At 40.4% G+C, this 15,556-nt stretch overlaps 1 protein-coding gene and 1 pseudogene across 5 annotated transcripts in view; one reads left to right on the top strand and one right to left on the bottom strand.

Annotated features, from left to right (window-relative positions):
• The window catches only part of MYO7A (myosin VIIA), a gene marked incomplete at its 5' end in the record, with an annotated part of 88,381 nt that overhangs the window by 48,288 nt on the left and 24,537 nt on the right, over positions 1-15,556 (top strand). The window lies entirely within an intron of this gene.
• LOC309807902 (ester hydrolase C11orf54 homolog) lies at positions 13,069-14,074 on the bottom strand (annotated as a pseudogene). Its single transcript has 2 exons — positions 13,677-14,074; positions 13,069-13,500 (listed from the first exon to the last, which is right to left on the bottom strand). The product of its transcript is annotated as an ester hydrolase C11orf54 homolog (transcript).

Below are 15,556 nucleotides of genomic sequence, written 5' to 3'. Positions count from 1 at the left end.
TGCCATTTAAAGCTTGTGTTTCCTTATCAATTTCTGGTTTGGATGATCTGTCCATTTATGTAAGTGAGGTGTTAATGTCCCCCACTATTACTGTGTTACTGTCGATTTCCTCTTTTATAGCTGCTAGTAGTTGCCTTATGTATTGAGGTGCTCCTATGTTGGGTGCATGTATATTTATAACTGTTATATCTTCTTCTTGGATTGATCCCTTGATCATTATGTAGTGTTCTTCCTTGTCTCTTGTAACATTCTTTATTTTAAAGTCTATTTTATCTGATATGAGTATTGCTACTCCAGCTTTCTTTTGATTTCCATTTGCATGGAATATCTTTTTCCATCCCCTCACTTTCAGTCTCTATGTGTCCCTAGGTCTGAAGTGGGTCTCTTGTAGACAGCATATATGGGTCTTGTTTTAGTATCCATTCAGCGAGCCTGTGTCTTTTGGTTGGAGCATTTAATCCATTCATGTTTAAAGTAATTATCAATATATTTGTTACTATTACCATTTTCTTAATTGTTATGGGTTTGTTTTTGTAGGTCCTTTTCTTCTCTTGTGTTTCCCACTTAGAGAAGTTCCTGTAGCATTTGTTGTAGACCTGGTTTGGTGGTGCTGAGTTCTCTTACCTTTTGCTTGTCTGTAAAGCTTTTGATTTCTCCATTGAATCTGAATGAGATCTTTGCCGGGTAGAATAATCTTGGTTGTAGGTTCTTCCCTTTCATCACTTTAAATATATCATGCCACTCCCTTCTGGCTTGTAGAGTTTCTGCTGAGAAATCAGCTGTTAACCTCATGGGAGTTTCCCTGTATGTTATTTGTCATTTTTCCCTTGTTGCTTTCAATACTTTTTCTTTGTCTTTAATTTTTGTCTCTTTGATTACTATGTATCTTGGTGTGTTTCTCCTTGGGTTTATCCTGCCTGGAACTTTCTGTGCTTCCTGGCCTTGGGTGGCCATTTCCTTTCCCATGTTAGGGAAGTTTTAAACTGTAATCTCTTCAAATATTTTCTCGGGTCCTTTCTCTCTCCTTCTCTTCTCCTTCTGGGACCTCTATAATGTGAATGTTTTTGCGTTTAATGTTGTCCCAGACGTCTATTAGGCTGTCTTCATTTCTTTTCATTCTTTTTTTCTTTATTCTGTTCCGTGGCAGTGAGTTCCACAATTCTGTCTTCCAGGTCACTTATCCGTTCTTCTGCCTCAGTTATTTTGCTATTGATTCGCTCTAGTGTATTTTTCTTTTCAGTTATTGTATTGTTCATCTCTGTTTGTTTGTTCTTTAATTCTTCTAGGTCTTTGTTAAACATTTCTTGCATCTTCTCAATCTTTGCCACCATTCTTTTTCCGAGGTCCTGGATCATCTTCACTATCATTATTCTGAATTCTTTTTCTGGAAGGTTGCCGATCTCCACTTCATTATTTGTTTTTCTGGGGTTTTATCTTGTTCCTTCATTTGGTACATAGCCCTCTGCCTTTTCATCTTGTCTAGCTTTCTGTGAATGTGGTTTTTGTTCCACAGGCTGCAGGATTGTAGTTCTTTTTGCTTCTGTTCTCTGCCCTCTGGTGGATGAGGCTATCTAAGAGTCTTGTGTAAGCTTCCTGATGGGAGGGACTGGTGGTGGGTAGAGCTGGGTGTTGCTGTGGTGGGCATAGCTTGGTAAAACTTTAATCCACTTGTCTGCTGATGGGTGGGGCTGGGTTCCCTCCCTGTTAGTTGTTTGACCTGAGGTGACCCAACACTGGAGCCTACCAAAGCTCTTTGACGGGGCTAATGTCAGACTCTGGGAGGGCTCATGCCAAGGGGTACTTCCCAGAACTTCTGCTGCTAGTGTCCTTGTCCTCATGGTGAGACATAGCCACCCCCTGCCTCTGCAGGAGACCCTCCAACACTAGCAGGTACGTCTGGTTCAGTCTCCCCTGGCGTCACTGCTCCTTCCCCTGAGTTCCACTGCGCACACTACTTTGTGTGTGCCTTCCAAGAGTGGAGTGTCTCTTTCCCCCAGTCCTGTCGAAGTCCTGCAATCAAATCCCGCTAGCCTTCAAAGTCTGATTCTCTAGGAATTCCTCCTCCCGTTGCCAGACACCCAGATTGGGAAACCTGACGTGGGGCTCAGAACCTTCACTCCACTGGGTGGACTTCTGTGGTATAAGTGTTCTCCAGTTTGTGAGTCACCCACCCAGCAGTTATGGGATTTGATTTTATTGTGATTGTGCCCCTCCTACCGTCTCATTGTGGCTTCTCCTTTGTCTTTGGATGTGGGGTATCTTTGTTGGTGAGTTCCAGTGTCTTCCTATCAATGATTTTTCAGCAGTTACTTGTGATTCTGGTGCTCTGTCAAGAAGGAGTGAGTGCACGTCCTTCTACTCCACCATCTTCAAGATTGTACCTTCCTAAGAATTTGTCCATTTCTTCCAGGTTGTCCATTTTGTTGGCATACAGTTGCTTGTAGTAGTGTCTTATGATCCTTTGTATTTCTGTGGTGTCAGTTTTTACTTCTCCTTTTTCATTTCTAATTTTATTGATTTGAGCCTTCTCCATTTTTTTCTTGATGAGTCTGGCTAAAGGTTTATAAATTTTGTTTATCTTTTCTTAGAACCAGCTTTTTGTTTCATTGATCTTTTCTGTTGTTTTTGTTGTCTCTATTTCATTTATTTCTGCTCTGACCTTTATGATTTCTTTCCTTCTACTAACTTTAGGTTTTGTTTGTTCTTTCTCTACTTGCTTTAGGTATAAGGTTAGGTTGTTTACTTGAGACTTTTCTTATTTCCTGAGGTAAAATTGTATTGCTATACAATCTTAGAACAGTTTTTGCTGCATCCCATAGGTTTTGGATTGTCGTGGTTTTGTTGTCATTTGTCTCTAGGTATATTTTTTTAATCTTTTTGGCTGTGCCGTGTGGCTTGTGGGATCTTAGTTTCCCGACCAGGGATTGAACTCACACCCCCTGTGGTAGAAGCATGGAATCTTAAGCACTGGACCACCAGAGAAGTCCCTATGTATCTTTAAATTTTGTCTTAATTTCTTCAGTGATCCATTGGTTGTTTAGTAACATATTGTTTAGTCTCCATGTGTTTTTGTTTCTTACAGTTTTTTTTCCTGTAATTGATTTCTAATCTCGTAGCATTGTGGTTGGAAAAGATGCTTGAGATGATTTCAATTTTCTTAAATTTAGTGAGGTTTGATTTGTGGTACAAGATGTGATCTATCCTGGAGAATGTTCCATGTGCACTTGAGATGAATGTGTATTCTGCTGCTTTCAATGGAATGTCCTATAGATACCAATTAAGTCTATCTGGTCTAATGTGTCATTTAAGGCTTGTGTTTCCTTATTAATTTTCTGTCTGGATGATCTGTCCGTTGGTGTAAGTGGGTTGTTAAAGTCCCCCACTATTACTGTTACTGTTGATTTCTCCTTTTATGGCTGTTAGCATTTGCCTTATATATTGAGGTGCTCCTGTGTTGGGTGCATATATATTTACAATTGTTATATCTTCTTCATAGATTGCTCCCTTGATCATTATGTAGTGTTTTTCCTTGTTTCTTGTAACAGTCTTTATTTTAAAGTCCATTTTGTCTGATATAGGTATTGCTATTCCAGTTTTCTTTTGATTTTCATTTGCATGGAATATCTTTTTCCATCCCCTCACTTTCAGTCTGTATGTGTCCCTAGATCTGAAGTGGGTCTTTTGTAGACAGCATATATACAGATCTTGTTTTTGTATCCATTCAGCCCATCCATGTCTTTTGGTTGGACCATTTAATCCATTTATATTTAAATTATCATCAATATGTATGTTCCTAGTGCCATTTTCTTAATTGTTTTGGGTTTGTAGGTCTTTTTTCTTCCCTTCCTCTTTTGTTCTCATCTCTTGTGGTTTGATCACCATCTTTAGTGTTGTGTTTGGGTTACTTTTTCTTTTGTGTGTGTGTATCTATTGTAGTTTGGGGTTTGCATTTCCCGTGAGGTTTTGATTTAGCAGTGTATATATATATATACCAGGTTGTTTTAAGTTGCTGGTCTCTTTCCCACCTCGAGAAGTTCCTTTAACATTTGTTGTAAAGCTGGTTTGGTGGTGCTGAATTCTCTTAGCTTTTGCTTCTCTGTAAAGCTTTTGAGTTCTCTGTTGAATCTGAATGAGAGCTCTGCTGGGTAGAGTATTCTTTTCTTTTTAATAAATTTATTTATTTTATTTATTTAGTTTTGGTTGCATTGGGTCTTCATTGCTGCACCTGGGCTTTCTCTAGTTGCAGTGAGTGGGGGCTACACTTCATTGCAGTGTGCAGGCTTCTTATTGCGGTGGCTTCTCTTGTGGAGCATGGGCTCTAGGCGTGCGGGCTTCAGTAGTTGTGGCACACAGGTTCAGTAGTTGTGGCATGCAGGCTCTAGAGTACAGGCTCAGGACTTGTGGCTCATGGGCTTAGTTGCTCCGAGGCATGTGAGATCTTCCCAGACCAGGGTTTGAACCTGTGTCCCCTGCATTGGTAGGCGGATTCTTAACCGCTGCACCAACAGGGAAGTCCCTGGGTAGAGTATTCTTGGTTGTAGTTTCTTCCCTTTCATCACTTTAAATATATCATGCTACTCCCTTCTGGCCTACAGAGTTTCTGCTGAAAATTCAGCTGATAACCTTATGGGGATTCCCTGGTATCTTGTTTGTTGTTTTTCCCTTGTTGCTTTTAATATTTTTCTTGTCTTTAATTTTTGTCATTTTGATTAATATGTGTCTCAGCATGTTCCTCCTTGGGTTTATCCTGCATGGGATTCTCTGTGCTTCCTGGACTTCAGTGAGTTTTTCCTTTCTCATGTTAGGCAAGTTTTCAGCTATAACATCTTCAAAAATTTTCTCAGGCTCTTTCTCTTTCTCTTCTCCTTCTGGGACCCCTATAATGCGAATGTTCATGTGTTTAATATTGTCCCAGAGGTTTCTGAGACTGTCCTCATTTCTTTTCATTCTTTTTTCTTTATTATGTTCTGTGGCAGTGATTTCCACCACTCTGTCTTCCAGCTCACTTATCCTGTCTTCTGCCTCATTTATTCTGCTATTGATTCCTTGTAGTGTATTTTTCATTTGAGTTATTGTATTGTTCATCTCTATTTGTTCTTTTTTTTTTACATCTTTATTGGAGTATAATTGCTTCACAATGGTGTGTTAGTTTCTGCTTTATAACAAAGTGAATCAGTTATACATATACATCTGTTCCCATATCTCTTCCCTCTTGCATCTCCCTCCCTCCCGCCCTCCCTATCCCACCCCTCCAGGCGGTCACAAAGCACCAAGCTGATCTCCCTGTGCTATGTGGCTGCTTCCCACTAGCTATCTACCTTACATTTGGTAGTGTATATATGTCCATGCCTCTCACTCGCTTTTTCACAGCTTACCCTTCCCCCTCCCCATATCCTCAAGTCCATTCTCTAGTAGGTCTGTGTCTTTATTCCTGTTTTACCCCTAGGTTCTTCATGACATTTTTTTTTCTTAAATTCCATATATATGTGTCAGCATACGGTATTTGTCTTTCTCTTTCTGACTTACTTCACTCTGTATGACAGACTCTAGGTCTATCCACCTCATTAAAAATAGCTCAATTTCGTTTCTTTTTATGGCTGAGTAATATTCTATTGTATATATGTGCCACATCTTCTTTATCCATTCATCGGATGATGGACACTTAGGTTGTTTCCATCTCTGGGCTATTGTAAATAGAGCTGCAATGAACATTTTGGTACATGACTCTTTTTGAATTATGGTTTTCTCAGGGTATATGCCCAGTAGTGGGATTGCTGGGTCATATGGTAGTTCTATTTGTAGTTTTTTAAGGAACCTCCATACCGTTCTCCATAGTGGCTGTACCAATTCACATTCCCACCAGCAGTGCAAGAGGGTTCCCTTTTTTCCACACCCTCTCCAGCATTTATTGTTTCTAGATTTTTTGATGATGGCCATTCTGACTGGTGTCAGATGTTATCTCACTGTAGTATTGATTTGCATTTCTCTAATGATTAATGATGTTGAGCATTCTTTCATGTGTTTGTTGGCAGTCTGTATATCTTCTTTGGAGAAATGTCTATTTAGGTCTTCTGCCCATTTTTGGATTGGGTTTTTTGTTGTTGTTATTGAGCTGCGTGAGCTGCTTATAAATTTTGGATATTAATCCTTTATCAGTTGCTTCATTTGCAAATATTTTCTCCCATTCTGAGGGTTGTCTTTTCATCTTGTTTATGGTTTCTTTTGCTGTGCAAAAGCTTTTAAGTTTCATTAGGTCCCATTTGTTTATTTTTGTTTTTATTTCCATTTCTCTAGGAGGTGGGTCAAAAAGGATCTTGCTGTGATTTATGTCATAGAGTGTTCTACCTATGTTTTCCTCTAAGAGTTTGATAGTTTCTGGCCTTACATTTAGGTCTTTAATCCATTTTGAGCTTATTTTTGTGTATGGTGTTAGGGAGTGTTCTAATCTCATACTTTTACATGTACCTGTCCAGTTTTCCCAGCACCACTTATTGAAGAGGCTGTCCTTTCTCCCCTGCACATTCCTGCCTCCTTTATCAAAGATAAGGTGACCATATGTGCATGGGTTTATCTCTGGGCTTTCTATCCTGTTCCATTGATCTATCTTCCTTTTTTGTGCCAGTACCATACTGTCTTGATTACTGTAGTTTTCTAGTAGAGTCTGAAGTCAGGGAGCCTGGTTCTTCCAGCTCCGTTTTTCATTCTGAAGATTGCTTTGGTTATACGGGATCTTTTGTGTTTCCATACAAATTGTGAAATTTTTTGTTCTAGTTCTGTGAAAAATGCCAGTGGTATTTTGATAGGGATTACATTGAATCTGTAGATTTCTTTGAATAGTGGAGTCATTTTCACAATGTTGATTCTTCCAATCCAAGAACATGGTATATCTCTCCATCTATTTGTATCATCTTTAATTTCTTTCATCAGTGTCTTATAATTTTCTGCATACAGGTCTTTTGTCTCCTTAGGTAGGTTTATTCCTAGATAGTTTATTCTTTTTGTTGCAGTGGTAAATGGGAGTGTTTTCTTGATTTCACTTTCAGATTTTTCATGATTAGTGTATAGGAATGCCAGAGATTTCTGTGCATTAATTTTGTATATTGCTACTTTACCAAATTCATTGATTAGCTCTAGTAGTTTTCTGGTAGCATCTTTAGGATTCTCTATGTATAGTATCATGTCATCTGCAAACAGTGACAGCTTTACTTCTTCTTTTCCGATTTGGATTCCTTTTATTTCTTTTTCTTCTCTGATTGCTGTGGCTAAAACTTCCAAAACTAGGTTGAATAAGAGTGGTAACAGTGGGCAGCCTTGTCTTGTTCCTGATCTTAGTGGAAATGGTTTCAGTTTTTCACCATTGAGGACAATGTTGGCTGTGGGTTTGTCATATATGGCCTTTATTGTGTTGAGGAAAGTTCCCTGTATGCCTACTTTCTGGAGGGTTTTTATCATAAATGGGTGTTGAATTTTGTCAAAAGCTTTCTCTGCATCTATTGAGATGATCATATGGTTTTTATTCTTTAATTTGTTAATATGGTGTATCACGTTGATTGATTTGCATATATTGAAGAATCCTTGCATTCCTGGGATAAACTCCACTTGATCATGGTGTATGATCCTTTTAATGTGCTGTTGGTTTCTGTTTGCTAGTATTTTGTTGAGGACTTTTGCATCTATGTTCATCAGTGATATTGGCCTGTAGTTTTCTTTCTTTGTGACATCCTTGTCTGGTTTTAGTATCAAGGTGATGGTGTCCTTGTAGAATGAGTTTGGGAGTGTTCCTCCCTTTGCTATATTTTGGAAGAGTTTGAGAAGGATAGGTGTTAGTTTGATAGAATTCGCCTGTGAAGCCATCTGGTCCTGGGCTTTTGTTTGTTGGAAGATTTTAAATCACAGTTTCAATTTCAGTGCTTGTGATTGGTCTGTTCATATTTTCTATTTCTTCCTGATTCAGTCTTGGCAGGTTGTACATTTCTAAGAATTTGTCCATTTCTTCCAGGTTGTCCATTTTATTGGCATAGAGTTTCTTGCAGTAATCTCTCATGATCTTTTGTATTTCTGCAGTGTCAGTTGTTACTTCTCCTTTTTCATTTCTAATTCTATTGATTTGAGTCTTCTCCCTTTTTTTCTGGATGAGTCTGGCTAATGGTTTATCAATTTTGTTTATCTTCTCAAAGAACCAGCTTTTCGTTTTATTGATCTTTGCTATTGTTTCCTTCATTTCTTTTTCATTTATTTCTGATCTGATTTTTATGATTTCTTTCCTTTGCTAACTTTGGGGTTTTCTTGTTCTTCTTTCTTTAATTGCTTTAGGTGCAAGTTTATATTGTTTATTGGAGATGTTTCCTGTGTCTTAAGCTAGGATTGTATTGCTATAAACTTCCCTCTTAGAACTGCTTTTGCTGCATCCCATAGGTTTTGGGTCATCGTGTCTCTATTGTCATTTCTTTTTAGGTATTTTTTTACTTCCTCTTTGATTTCTTAAGTGATCACTTCGTTATTAAGTAGTGTATTGTTTAGCCTCCATGTGTTTGTATTTTTTACAGAACTTTTCCTGTAATTGATATCTGGTCTCATAGCATTGTGGTCAGAAAAGATACTTGATACAATTTCAGTTTTCTTAAATTTACCAAGGCTTGATTTGTGACCCAAGATATGATCTATCCTGGAGAATGTTCCATGAGCACTTGAGAAAAATGTGTATTCTGTTGTTTTTGGATGGAATGTCCTATAAATATCAATTAAGTCCATCTTGTTTAATGTATCATTTAAAGCTTGTGTTTCCTTATTTATGTTCATTTTAGATGATCTGTTCATTGGTGAAAGTGGGGTGTTAAAGTCCCTTACTATGAATGTGTTACTGTCAATTTCCCCTTTTATGGCTGTTAACATTTGCCTTATGTATTGAGGTGCTCCTATGTTGGGTGCATAAATATTTACAATTGTTATATCTTCTTCTTGGATCGATCCCTTGATCATTATGTAGTGTCCTTCCTTGTCTCTTCTAATAGTCTTTATTTTAAAGTCTATTTTGTCTGATATGAGAATTGCTACTCCAGCTTTCTTTTGATATCCATTTGCATGGAATATCTGTTTCCATCCCCTTACTTTCAGTCTGTATGTGTCTCTAGGTCTGAAGTGGGTCTCTTGTAGACAGCATATATATGGGTCTTGTGTTTGTATCCATTCAGCCAATCTGTGTCTTTTGGTGGGAGTATTTAGTCCATTTACTTTTAAGGTAATTATCGATATGTATGTTCCTATTCCCATTTTCTTAATTGTTTTGGGTTCGTTATTGTAGGTCTTTTCCTTCTCTCGTGTTTCCTGCCTAGAGAAGTTCTTTTAGCATTTGTTGTAAAGCTGGTTTGGTGGTGCTGAACTCTCTCAACTTTTGCTTGTCTGTAAAGGTTTTAGTTTCTCCATCAAATCTGAATGAGATCCTTGCTGGGTAATCTTGGTTGTAGGTTTTTCTCCTTCATCACTTTAAATATGTCCTGCCGGTCCCTCTTGGCTTGCAGAGTTTCTGCTGAAAGATCAGCTGTTAACCTTGTGGGGATTCCCTTGTGTGTTATTCATTGTTTTTCCCTTGCTGCTTTTAATATGTTTTCTTTGTATTTATTTTTTGACAGTTTGATTAATATGTGTCTTGGCGTGTTTCTCCTTGGATTTATCCTGTATCATACTCTCTGTGCTTCCTGACCTTGATTAACTATTTCCTTTCCCATATTAGGGAAGTTTTCAACTATAATCTCTTCAAATATTTTCTCAGTCCCTTTCTTTTTCTCTTCTTCTTCTGGAACCCCTGTGATTCAAATGTTGGTGCGTTTTATGTTTTCCCAGAATTCTCTGAGGCTGTCCTCAGTTCTTTTCATTCTTTTTTCTTTATTCTGCTCTGCAGTAGTTATTTCCACTATTTTATCTTCCAGGTCACTTATCCGTTCTTCTGCCTCAGTTATTCTGCTATTGATCCCTTCTAGAATATTTTTAATTTCATTTATTGTGTTGTTCATCGTTGCTTGTTTCATCTTTAGTTCTTCTGGGTCTTTGTTAACTGTTTATATTTGTTCTTTAAATCTTCTAGCTCCTTGGGTTTTTTAAATAACTAACTAACTAAATAAATAAATAAATTTTAAAAATTTATTTATATATTGATTGATTGATTGATTGATTGATTGCTGTGTTGGGTCTTTGTTGCTGCTTGCAGTCTTTCTCTAGTTGCAGCAAGCCCGGGCTACTCTTCATTGCAGTGCACAGGCTTCTCTTTGCGGTGGCTTCTCTTGTTGCGGAGCACAGGCTCTAGGCTCGTGGACTTCAGTAATTGTGGCACACAGGCTCAGTAGTTGCACCTTGCAGGCTCTAGAGTGAAGGCTCTGTATTTGTGGCACATGGGCTTAGTTGCTCCATGGCATATAGGATCTTCCTGGACCAGGGATTGAATCTGTGTCCCCTGCATTGGCAAGCGGATTCTTAACTGCTGCGCCACCAACAAAGTCCGTAGCTCCTTGTTAAACATTTCTTGTACCTTCTCGATCTGTGCCTCCACTCTTTTTTTGAGATTATGGATCATTTTTACTATCATTACTCTGAATTCTTTTTCAGGTAGATTGCCTATCTCCTCATTATTTAGTTGTTCTTGTGGATTTTATCTTGTTCCTTCATTTGCAATATATTTCTCTGTCAACTAATTTTGTCTGACTTTCTGTGTTTGGGGTCTCCTTTCCACAAGCTGCAGGATCATAGTTCCTCTTGTTTCTGGTGTCTGCTCCCCGGTGCATGAGGTTGGTCCAGCAACTTGTGTAGGCTTCCTGCTGGGAGGGACTGGTGCCTGCCCTCTTGTGGGTGGAGCTGTGTCTTGTCCCTCTGATGGGCAGAGCCATGTCAAGGGGTGTGTTTTGAGGTGGCTGTGAGCTCAGTATGACTTCAGGCAGCCTGTCTTCTGATGAGTGGAGCTGTGTCCTTATCTTGGGCGTTGTTTGGACTGAGACTTTCCAGCTCTCAAGCCGGGTCTTGGTGCTGAAATGTGCAGCTCTGGAAGATCTCACTCTGATCAGTATTCCCTGGGCCTTCAGTGTCCTAGCCTTCACAGTGAGTGATAGTTGACCTTCGCCTCCCCAGGAGACCCTCTAAGACCCCTAGGTAGGTATAATCCAGGTTTCTATCAGGCACTGCTTTGTGCTGGGTCCCAGTGCACGTGAGACCTTGTGTGCACCCTCCAAGAGTGGAGTTTCCATTTCCCCCAGCCCTGTGGAGCTCCTGCCCTCAAGCCCTGCTGGCCTTCAGGGCTAAATGCTCTGGGGGTTCTTCTGCCCAATGCCAGACTCTCACACTGTCTTGGAGGGCTATTTTATGTGGGAATGTCCATGTGTAGCCTGTGTGGGTTTAATATTTTTTGGTGTGAGGATTGTTTTTAGTATAGACATCTGCCACTTCTTTCCTCAGTGTATTCTGGCCATTAGCCCCTTTATAGGAGGTATGACTGATGTGGTGGTGACCATAGCCTGTACTGGATACTGAATAGAGCCTCCCCTTTGCTCTGTGGTTGTCACTGCCCTGTCAGAGGTGGGCTGTGCTCCCTAGTTGTTGTAGTAGAGGCCCCCAGGTCTGCTTCTTAGCTGTGTTTCTGATCTGCACTGTGAGGTAGGCAGGACTGGAGCACTCCCACTGGGAAGGAAGCCACTGAGTATTCCTCCTCTGGAGCTGTTCACCTGTGAGGATGCTCTGTTGTGTCACCTTTCACTTGTTGTGCGAGTTCTCAGATTACACCATCATTGGCACTGCTCTCAGCCCCACCTTAAATGTGGGTATGCCAGCAGTCGGCCCTGGTGTCTCTCATATGTTGTTTTCACCAGACCACCAGCATAGATCTACTGAAGTCAGGTCCTAGGATTGCAGTAATCATGGATCTGGATCCACTGTGGATGCTATGGGGGCAGCTCCAATTCTAGGCCAGCCCAGCCCTCATGTGTATGTGCCCCCAAAGTCTACAGCTGCTAAAGCTAGACCTGCCTTGGCTGTAGGAGCACTCGTTGTCCATTCAGATGTTCTGTAGGTGCTAACTTTACAAGGCCAGTCACGGGGGTGTCAGTTCATGGTTTGCGCAGCTGTGAAGAGAGATTTCAGCTTTTCTTCCTTAGTTGCATGTCCCCTGGGGCCCAGCTGTCGATTCAGCCCCACCTCTGTGTGTGGGCCACCCCCAGGGGTCTGCTCCCGAGGCTGCCCTGGAGCACATGAGTCTGTTCTGGTGGCGATGGGCATGTGGGGGAGCCAGCCATCATGGGCACAGGAGAGCTGGCCCCAGCGGGGGCCCTTCTTAGTGCCCGGGGAGGCAGGGGCTGGCACATGGGGAGAGAGGCTGCAATGGCAGCTTCGCCCCTTATGCATCACTTAACTATGGCTCTTTGCTTCTGTGTCAGTCCAAGTTTCCTCCACAAGCATTCCCGGTTGCGGATTTCCTCACTTCCACCCCCTCAGGCTGTCTCCTCACAGCCAACAGAAGTCCTCTCCTGGGTCTGCTCTCCAAACCCCATGTTCCAGCACCCAGCCTCTGTGCACACCAGTGGACACCTGTCTCAGGCTGGGGCTCACAGGGCTGTGGCACAGACCATCTGTGTAGGTTTCACTTTGTCCTGCTTGGCTGTTGGCACTCTCTTCCAATAGCCCATGAATTCCCTTCTGTCCCAATTCATGTCCCTGTCTATGAGGGGGCTTCCCTGGATGTGGGACCCTCTCCTCACCTTTAGCTCCCCACGACCCAAGGGTGCCATTCCCATCCTGCTTCCTCTCCTTTTCTTTTTCCCTTTTTCTTTCTTTCATCCTACCTGGTTACACGGGGATCTTTCTTGTCCTTTTAGGTATCCAAGGTCCTCTGCTAGAGTTCAGCTGTGCTCTGTGAGAATTGGTCCATTTGTAGATGTATTCTTGATGCGTTTGTGGGGAGAGATGAATTCCACGTCCTCCTACTCCTCTGCCATCTTGCTGACCCCTTTGGATTTTATATTACTATTTATTAACGAGTTAATCAATCAATTAACCTTAATTATTTCTTCTTCTAAATGAGTATCAGTTGATTTAATCTCGTCCAAAAGAATGGGTCTCTTTTGGTTGGTCAATGCAATACAGAAACTCTGCAGGTAAGAAGGATCCAAGTTATTCCACTATATCTGGGGTGGCGTCATAATAGTAGTGTCCACCTTTTCCACAATGACTGAAACAACGAGTGTGCTCCAACCTCAAATCAAACCCTGGGTCTCTGAAGACAAAAACCAGCAGACAGACCAAAGGAGCCTTCATCTCATAAAAATGCAACAATTTATTCACATCTTCATCAGAGTTCAATAGGCAGGAAGACAATTCTGTGGGCATACTGTGAGTCTTTATTTTTCTCTTCTGAATCACGAAAGTACCTCCCATCCCCACAGGCTTATCTCCATAATGTTTTTCAAGAGTCTGTCTCACACAAGTCACAAAGTTAAGTTTTCCAGTTCTTCTTTTGGTTTTCATCTCAGTGACCTTTCCAGGTTGGCCCCCACTGGCAAAAAGATTAGCCACTAATGCACATCCCAAATCATGATATTCTCACTGTATTTCTCTAGTAGGCACCCTCCATCTTTAGGGTTAACACGAGCAAATTAACTTCAATACACAGGAGGTTTGTGTTCACTTTCTGTCTGAACAACTGACATAAACTCAGAATTGAATCCAAAAGTCTGAAATGGGCCTGCTCCTGCTCTAAGAATAAAAGCTCTGGGAAGTTGGATTTCTTTTGCAATCTTATTTAGGTTATAAACTTTTTTTTTGATTTACAAGAGGCAATAAGTAAGGCACACCTCCTACTTCTGCAATTCTAGTTTTCCCACAGATGCCTTTTACAGGAAAGATAAATGGTCCTTAGTCAAATCAGGGCACTCAACTACAGAGACCTGGACATCAGCAAAGTTATCCTTTAGCAGCTTCTGCAGAACTCCAGCAAGCTCCTCTAGACTTGACAGATGAAAAGAATACTCAGCACAAGCCATCTTCCTTAGGTGTGAATGAAACAAGAGGGAAGGGGGCAGGGCACAACCTTTAAAAGAATGGTGATTTTTCGGGCTTCCCTGGTGGCGCAGTGGTTGAGAGTCCGCCTGCCGATGCAGGGGACACGGGTTCGTGCTCCGGTCTGGGAAGATCCCACGTGCTGTGGAGCGGCTGGGCCTGTGAGCCATGGCTGCTGAGCCTGTGCGTCCGGAGCCTGTGCTCCACAACGGGAGAGGCCACAACAGTGAGAGGCCTGCATACCTCAAAAAAAAAAAAAAAAAAAAAAAAAGAATGGTGGTTTTTATTCTTCAATTTGTTAATGTGGTGTATCACACTGATTGATTTGTGGATATTGAAAAATCCTTGAATCCCTGGGATCAATCCCACTTGATCGTGGTGTATGATCCTTTTAATGTTGGATCCGGATTGCTAGTATTTTGTTGAGGATTTTTGCATCTGTGTTCATCAGTGATATTGGACTTTTTGTGTGGTATTTTTTGAATAGTTTCAGAAAGATGGGTGTTAACTCTTCTCTAAATGTTTGATAGAATTCACTGTGAAGCTATCAGGTCCTAGACTTTTGTTTGTTGGGAGTTGTTAAATCACAGTTTCAATTTCAGTACTTGTGATTGCTCTGTTCATATTTTCTGTTTCTTCCTGGTTCAGTTTTGGGAGACTGTACTTTTCTAAGAATTTGTCCATTTCCTCTAGGTTGTCCATTTTATCAGCATATAGTTGCTTGTAGTCGTCTCTTATGATCCTTTGTATTTCTGTGGTATTGCTGTAACTTCTTTTTTTTTTAATTTTATTTTTTTATTTTTTGCTTTATAACAAATTTAATCAGTTATACATATACATATGTTCCCATATCCCCTCCCTTTTGCGTCTCCCTCCCACCCTCCCTATCCCACCCCTCCAGGCTGTAACTTCTTTTTCATTTCTAATTTTATTGAGATCTCTCCCTGTTTTCCTTGATGAGCCTGGCTAATGGTTTATCCATTTTTATCTTTTCAAAGAACCATCTTTTTGTTTCATCGATTTTTTCTATTATTTTTTTCATCTCTATTTCATTTATTTCTGCTCTGATCTTTATGATTTCTTTCCTTCTACTAACTTTAGGTTTTGTTTGTTCTTCTTTCTCTAGTTGCTTTAGGTGTTAGTTTAGGTTGTTTATTTGAGATTTTTCTTGTTTCCTGAGGTAAGATTGTGTTGCTTTAAACTTCCCTCTTAGAAAAGTTTTTGCTGCATCCCATAGGTTTTGGATCATCATGTTTTCATTTTCATTTGTCTCTAGGAATTTTTTGATTTCCTCTTTGATTTCTTCAGTGATCCATTGTTTGTTTAGTAGCATATTGTTTAGCCTCCATGTGTTTGTGTTTCTTACAGTTTTTTTTCCTTGTAATTGATTTCTAATCTCAGCATTGTGGTCAGAAAAGATGCTTGATATGATTTCAGTTTTCTTAAATTTATCAAGGCTTGCTTTATGGCACAGCATGTGATCTATCCTGGAGAATGTTCTATGGGCACTTGAGATGAATATGTA

Source organism: Mesoplodon mirus, assembly GCF_964341445.2.
Source record: "Mesoplodon mirus genome assembly, chromosome: 7".
NCBI lineage: Eukaryota > Metazoa > Chordata > Mammalia > Artiodactyla > Ziphiidae > Mesoplodon > Mesoplodon mirus.
Note: the sequence above shows the minus strand (reverse complement) of the source record. Positions and strands in the feature narration are given on the sequence as shown.